This window comes from Gymnogyps californianus, chromosome 4 (assembly GCF_018139145.2).
Source record: "Gymnogyps californianus isolate 813 chromosome 4, ASM1813914v2, whole genome shotgun sequence".
Taxonomy (NCBI): Eukaryota; Metazoa; Chordata; class Aves; order Accipitriformes; family Cathartidae; genus Gymnogyps; species Gymnogyps californianus.
In genome coordinates this window covers 10,352,436-10,360,141 of record NC_059474.1, presented here as the reverse complement: position 1 = coordinate 10,360,141, position 7,706 = coordinate 10,352,436, and positions in this window count along the sequence as shown.

Genomic DNA, 7,706 nt, shown 5'->3' with positions numbered 1-7,706 from the left:
AATCAAAATGACAGCATTTGAGTATATGCAACACTGGAAAAAAAATCAGTTCCTCTTTCCCTTTTCTGGTCTGACACACCTAAGTCTTGGTTTTCCCCTCCAAACTCCACAACTATAGTACCATGCTCTTTGGCCTCAACAGTCTCATTTTAGTTATGCCTCATTTATCCAACACGTGTTCCTGAAGTATTGCTTTTCCACTCTAACCTTTCTGATGCTGTCCTCTCCCCTTCTTCACTTAAGCACTCAGAAATACAGGATTTTTCATTTCAAGTTCCAAGATCCCCTTTTGATTTTTCTGGTGACTTCCAACACTATCAAGATGGTCACAGAGTTAGAACAGAAGCCATTTTGCATATGCACACACACAAGCTGGTGTTCCACTGAGGAACAACAACAAAAAAATTTTAGATGTTTCACAGTTTTGGAAGAATGAGGATTCAGCTTAACTTTCCAGACCAAACATTAATCAGAAGGGTTGTGTTTCAAAATTGCAAATAAAGAGTCTGAAGAGACATGAAATCTTTGTGGATTTGATTAACATGTCTGTCAGAAGTGAAAGAGTATGAAATATTCTTCACAACGCAAAATTCTGTCTTGCAAGGAACTCTGGTATATGGTTTTCAGACCACTAGCTTTCATCTGTCCCCACAAAATCAGCGGTAAGAAGCAGCCTTGCACCAAGCTAGCCTAGGGAGAATTTCACTCAAAAGGAGTTACTTCATTTCTTTAAGGTTATGAGATTTCACTCAGATAGCCTTAAAAGGAAGAACCAAAACATCAGGAATCAACATTTGAATTTCATTCCAGCAGGGCCACTGTCTGAGGAAGTCAGCCAATCATCTCTGCCATTGTTAGGAACAGCTCTTGCTCCTAGTCAAAAGCAATCCTACTTATCTTTAGTTAATGGAAAGCAAGAGCAATAAAATATACATCTAGCACTATGCTGTCCTTGCCAGTGTAAATTCACTAGTTTAGCTGAAGGGTTGAGTTGTCTCTGCAGCAAGAGAGCTTCCTCTTGCTGACCAATTTACAGGAAACTGCAAGAACGGACTGTAAATAAAAGCAGCACAAGAAGAACACAGTGACAGGCAAGGCAGAAAAAATAACAAAGCAACAAGAAAAATTAAAACAGCATGAAAACCACTTTCCTTCAGCTGCAGCAAGTAGTCAGCTCAGTAGTCAAGTTCCACTCAGAGTAATGTAACAGTTCATACATTATGTATTTCCATAAAAGCCTACAATATAGTAAGGCATTAAAGGCGGCCACATTCTGTTAAAGTTTTACTGACTTCAATAAGCTTGAATCAGGAGTAGATTATTATGAATTTTATTATTTTATTAATTCTACCAAACTAGTTTAGTCCCAAGTTTCTAGATCACAGTGGAAACAAATCCACTATATTGAGAGATGATATATTTGTCAACTGTATACTCCACAACCACAGATTGTAAAAGAGCAAGTGTAAATTACTCGCCTGAATCCTTCATCTGCTAGGTAATGCAGTCCTGTGAAAATATGAATAACCATGCATCAGAATTACTTCTGCTGGGTGACCTGCAGAATTATAATTTAAAAAAAAAAAAAAAAAAAATCAGCAACAACGGGGAGAAATGAGGCCAGAACTTCCAAAAATCCTTTAATGCCAAAAGAATTCCTGTCCTTTAAACTTCAACTATCATTCCCTCATTCAGTTTACTTAGGAAGAGCTGAAGAAGCCTTAATAATATTTTTACTTATTTACTTATATATATATATATTTAAAAAGGTAGCTGAAGCCTTGATAATATATATTCAATCTAAAACTGAGAAACACTTCAGGTCAAAAAGCTTCTGCGTTTCTATTTATACCCCACTGCTCTTAAGCTCCGAACATCTATGGACATATTGTTGGTCTGGAACTTCAAAAAAGCCAGCCAGCGCTGGTCTGCAATAAATAAGCCACACTTCAGAGAAAGAGTGTATCAATTTTAAAACAAAGTTGTAACTTTTCTTGGTTGTTTCACCAAACAGGTTGGCACAAGTCCTAGAAGATGATATACTGACTTTGATTTTGGGATATGGTTAAACGTCTGTAGACCAAAGTACAGCTGCAAAGTATTTGCAGTATATGCGTAGCTTGTAAAAAAACAAATTAGACTGTGCAGCTGGAAGAGAAGTACCTTCTGCAAACTCTCAATATAAGAACAATATCATTTAACAGATTCTCTTACATCAGCTAGCCTTGAAAAATAACCTAAGTCTTCATACTGATGTAAATAAGGATTGAATTAAAATCAGTACAGCTATTCTAGCATAATTTTCTATGTTGGCAATTTTATTATGAGTAGCTTTTCAAGTTAAGTTTAAGGGATTTCTACTGAATCAAACGGCCCCTCAAAACTGTATAGGAGCGTTCACCCAGCAAGTTAACTGGGTGTCAAGTCTATGCCAGTCAGACCATACCAGTAACACTTGGTATAATTAACACTTAAAATGGAAGGCAAGTTCTTAAACATTTTTGCTGCTTATCATGTTTCTTTAAAATAAATTCAAAGACACATTACCAAGGCAAGACTTCCATTCTCATTTACTATTCAAACCAGATGGACAGGTTCTTTGTTCCTTTTAACTGTTAACCTACATACGAGGTCCTTGTAAAGACTGTAAATGCAGCTATAGTTATGATTAACTGGTATCTTTCACCAGTGCTTGTAGAACAATTTAAACTAGACCATAGTTTCAAAAAAAAAAAAAAAAAAAAAAAATCACGTAACTGAGCAGAAGTACAAACATGATTGCCAAAGTCCTATTCCTGCAGACAGTTGTGCTGCAGCCAGCTGCAAATGGAGTTTCCCCAAAAACATGTAGACACTTAAAGTGGGAGTTTCCACAAATTATTTCCTTGGCAGAAGTTTTCGATTCTAAGATATTACTGCTGAAACAATTTTACTGCTAGGCTGGTTTGTGATGAACTGCATACAATTCTATCACTAATGTACTCATAATTGATAATTTAGGAAGCACTGTTGGACTACAAAATAATTTCTGCTTAGATGTCAAACCTTTAAGCATTTAAGCTGGCAGACCATTGAACTTTAGTAAAAGCAACACCTAAATAAAGGCTTTTAGAAATTTACAAGAGGGAGTCACATAGCCATTACTGATTATAAAGCATATCTGATAGGTACATTTAACCAGCAGATGTCTTGCCATATAAAGTTAAGTCTGTTCGGAAATATGTTTTCTGTTTTCTTAGAATTTTATGTAAATCAATTTAAAGAACATCAAGAGTCCAGTGGAAAACAAGAAGAAAGGCGAAAAACCCACCTTCGAGGCCTACACTTATGTTCACCATTTTCTACCATTTCTGATACTAAAGCATTTTGGCAAGACATACAACATCCATCCGTTCATTGTATACTGTGCTTGTACAAGACTAATAACACTTAGGCCCAAGGCTACTATTGTCAGTTAAAGAGAATATTTCATGTGAGTGTATATGCAAGTCAACAGAAAAATTACCGAATATAAGCAATTTTAAAACATTCCTGCAGCAGGATATTAAAAACAACAAAACCACATAAAGCTTATAGAGAAAGTCCTTTTGAATGCCATCAGCAAAAAAGTGCAATGAGTAAATTTATAAACTCTATCGCTGACCCCAATAACAAGCTACTAATTGAATACTGAAGAAATTCAGCAAGCCCTGTTTTAGAGGAAGCATTTGGTCATGTCATCTGTGAGCCCTTCAAGCTTGCGTGTCCCTCTTCTGGTGGATTGCAGTAACCTTATATTTAAGGAAATATATCTCTGCAGGCAAATGGCTGCAGCCAGCACCAAAGAGGAAGCTCAACCTCTGTAAGACCCTGGGAAAACAAAACGAGACAAACATTTCCTATTTTTATTTTGCTTGTAAAGAGACTATGTGATACAATTTAAAGACAAAGTGTAACCGCAAGGACTTACTTTATACTTTACTGCTGTACAACACAGTAGATGGTACTGGTTTCTAAGTAATGACGCAGTGAAGCATCTCCGAGTTTGCTCTTCTCGTACTTGGAAACTCTGACTAGGAATCAGAATCTCAAAATAAGCTCATAACCATGCAAGTGTAATTTATAGAATTAGAAGGCCCAGCTGGGCTGTCTTGCTAATGGACAGTCCCTGCCTTCAACAGCTTTGAAGCTCCTTGTGCTCAAAACCTCATGCAAGCAAGCAGGTGTACCAGAAACAAGGTTTCTTTATTCTGATTCCAATGACTGTTCCCTTTTAAATCACGATATGAACTTCTCTAAAGGATGTTGTAAGGCATAAGTATTTTGCCACTCCCACCTCCAACCACACAAAACACTAAATCAAAGGACTGAAACAGGTAGGAGCATGGATTACAACCACCAGGATTTAAAGCTACCATGTATTTCATCACTTAGGTAAATACTACTTTTTACTTTTTTACTACATGCACTGGAAAGAAGAATCTCTGCAAGCTCATGCTCACTTTCTACAAAAGCTGAATTTAATTGTAACCACAAGATCACATGTAGTTGGGATTTGAGATCAAGATTTTAAAATTAAAACAAATGTACACTGCAAGGCTGCACCAGAAAGACGGCAGTAAACAAACAATTTTGATTTGGAGGACATGAGAGGGAACAGTCATTTCATATCACTTAAAATAACCCTAAAAACGTATAATCACATGCAATGGGCTTCTTCTACAAGACAATTTGGACAATGCCGTCTTATATTATCATTTCTTTATGGAAACCACTACTTGCTTCAGAAGTATGCCCAAAAGGAAAAAAAAATGTTCCCCCTTAAATCTTGTTTAAATGAACTCCAACAGCAAGGATTAGCCTGACATTGACCTACGCCTCCGAAGCTGTAGAGTTGCATTCAAAAGTGAGTTCACGTAGGTCTGTTTTCAAGAACAGAAGACATTCATATGCAATACTTCATAAGACATGAACAACAACATTCTTATTTTACAACACAGATCACAGTTTGCTTAATCAAATAGATTACTAGCATAGTGCCAACCAAGTTTGCAGAAAGGTTTCACAATAGGTACAAAAAACGCACATCATACTATAAAAGTAACAAACACCTGACAGTAAGATAGGTCAAAGGCAAGGAACTAAAATACAAGTTCTAAATTCTTACTTTCCATCTGATCTTGATATCACTTAACTCTTCTCCTCAAATCAGCTCCTTTTCTGACCTGTCTTGAAAGTCAAGACATACACTCTTATAAAAGCCTTTATAAGGGTTAACTCATTCACACTGGGAAAAAGACTTCAGAAAACTAAAGATAATGGGAATGGATTTAGTGGTACTGCACATGTAAGCCACAACCCTTCCTAGAGTGGTGATCATTAATATTTCAGAGGCGGGGCAGGGGGGGGGACGGGGACGACACACCAACGAAAAAAAGAAAAATGCTGTAATGCATCTTGCTTAGTGCACAGTGATTGAGAAACTGGGAATACAGAAATCAATCTCGGATTCCAAGATCTCAGTCTCTGGCACTTCAAAATGACACCAGTAAGCCCCTGAGCTGCAAATTCTTAGGCTGGAAGAATATTCTGTATCTTCTTATACTCTTCTGCAAGCACTCCTCAGATCTGACTCCATACAGCTATTCCTATTGTCCCATCAAGTGGTTAAAAAAGTCTGTAAACTGGAACATTCACTTTAAAAGATATTTCCATTTCCTTCCCACCAACTCCTCATTTTGAAATTAAGACGTAAGGACTTATTCCAGCCAAAGTTTGAATCTAGCAGAAGCCTGGAATTTTTTTACATACACTGTATAGTCCAGTTAGATTATTTCCCTCCCCTCACTTTTAATTTGAAGATGCTTCTTGGCATCACATTAACCTATCCCACTGTAGAGAACTTGCTTCTTTCCAAATCCTTTCTTAAACATCTGATAGCATTGTCTATTCTTTCCATTCTTATGGTCACATCAAAGCTGGTCCAAAGAACATTTGGCTGACTCCTGGCCTCACTGACTTTTCACCTCCAAAACTTACTTTTATTTATTACACACACTATAAATAACTACATATATATATAAAAAATACATATGTATACAGTTCTTAAAGAAATGGTGTATGTTATAAACTCCAGCAACCCTTCTAATCTTCTTAGCAAGATGAGCTACAAAGAATACATTGCCTTTGTGCACCATTCTTTCTTATGAGGTTTCTTTGAAAAGCTCTTTCAAAACAGTGCAGCCAGACTCTTTACAGAGATGAACTGGTTATGATAGAAGGGCACTCTTCTTTATGACCTGCATAATCTTATGTTTTGTGCACTGCCCAGAACTAACAGTCATTATGTCCAAGGAGTCCATATAGCATTCTTTCATTTCCAAGTTCTGGTACTCCACAGAATTCACATGGAACATATAACATTTCCAGTAGAAGCTTCTACAATATTTACAGATTGTCTTCCTGCTATACACATCCTAGATATTCTTAAGGCATTCTAAATACAAGTCACTTGTACACAATGAAGAGCTGAAGCTGGATTTCACTTGCACAAAGGAAATTCAAGAATTTGGGTCAATGGGATTAGTCCTGTTTCAACCTAAGTAATCAAACCTGACATCTTTGTATAGTAAATACAACAACAGTTTGCGCAGACCCAAGCCAAACGACAGATCATACATATCACAGATGCATTGATTCAGCTGTATGTGTTACTGGCGCCACAAAACAAAAGGTCTACAGAAGCTGAACTTTAAGGAAGAAAGTGCTGTTTCTGTACACTTTTTAAATATTTAACGGTATTTGTGACATTTTATATAGCATTTGAAACTATACAGACTGATACACTTAACATCCTTTAAAAAACTGCACTTATAACTATCTCAAAGCGTAGACATGCATTACTAATACATTTATATCTACAGCCATAAAAAGAACTCAGCTTTAGAGGTGTACTAGAAAGTGTTAGAAGTGCATTACACTCTGTCCAAAAAGCCTCCCTTTCTTCCAGAAAATATCAATCTTTCATGCATTCTAGTCATTTATTGTTAACTATTAAGCCACTATTTTAATGAAAGACATTTCCCACATTATAATGGAGTTCATTTTCAATTTCTCATGTACATCTCCAGCAGATCAAAACCTAACAGTCCCAATGCCTCAAACTAAAATTATCCCATTACTTACTCGAAAAAAATTTGTCTACAGAATTTTATAAAATATTTCTAAATTTAGCATCATCACAGGTTAGCAAAGATTTTGATATAATCACAAAAGCACACACAGTTTATACGATAAACCAATGGAGATACACCACATAGATTAAGCAGGATTTTTGCTCCAATGAATCACTTTAAAAAAAAGGAAAATTACAAGAAGCAGTTTGATTATTCAAAGGTCTTCTCATACCAGAGAAACAAAAGCATCATTATGGTTATCAAAGGCACATCCTGGAAAATAGCTTGTTTTAGGTAAAACTGCAGACTCTTTCCACCTCTTGTTATTCAGGTTACATTCCATTTATATCTGTGCACATTTATATACATATACACATTATATGTGTAGCATAACATATGGGTATGAATAAAATCTGTTCTTTGGAAAGAACCACCTTTAACAAAAAGTAGCATAATACTACGCTACTAAGAACCATAACAGATGGCGATTCGATTACTCCAGCTATAACATGGTGCGAAATTTTTCTAACTATACAAACAAGTACATCCATT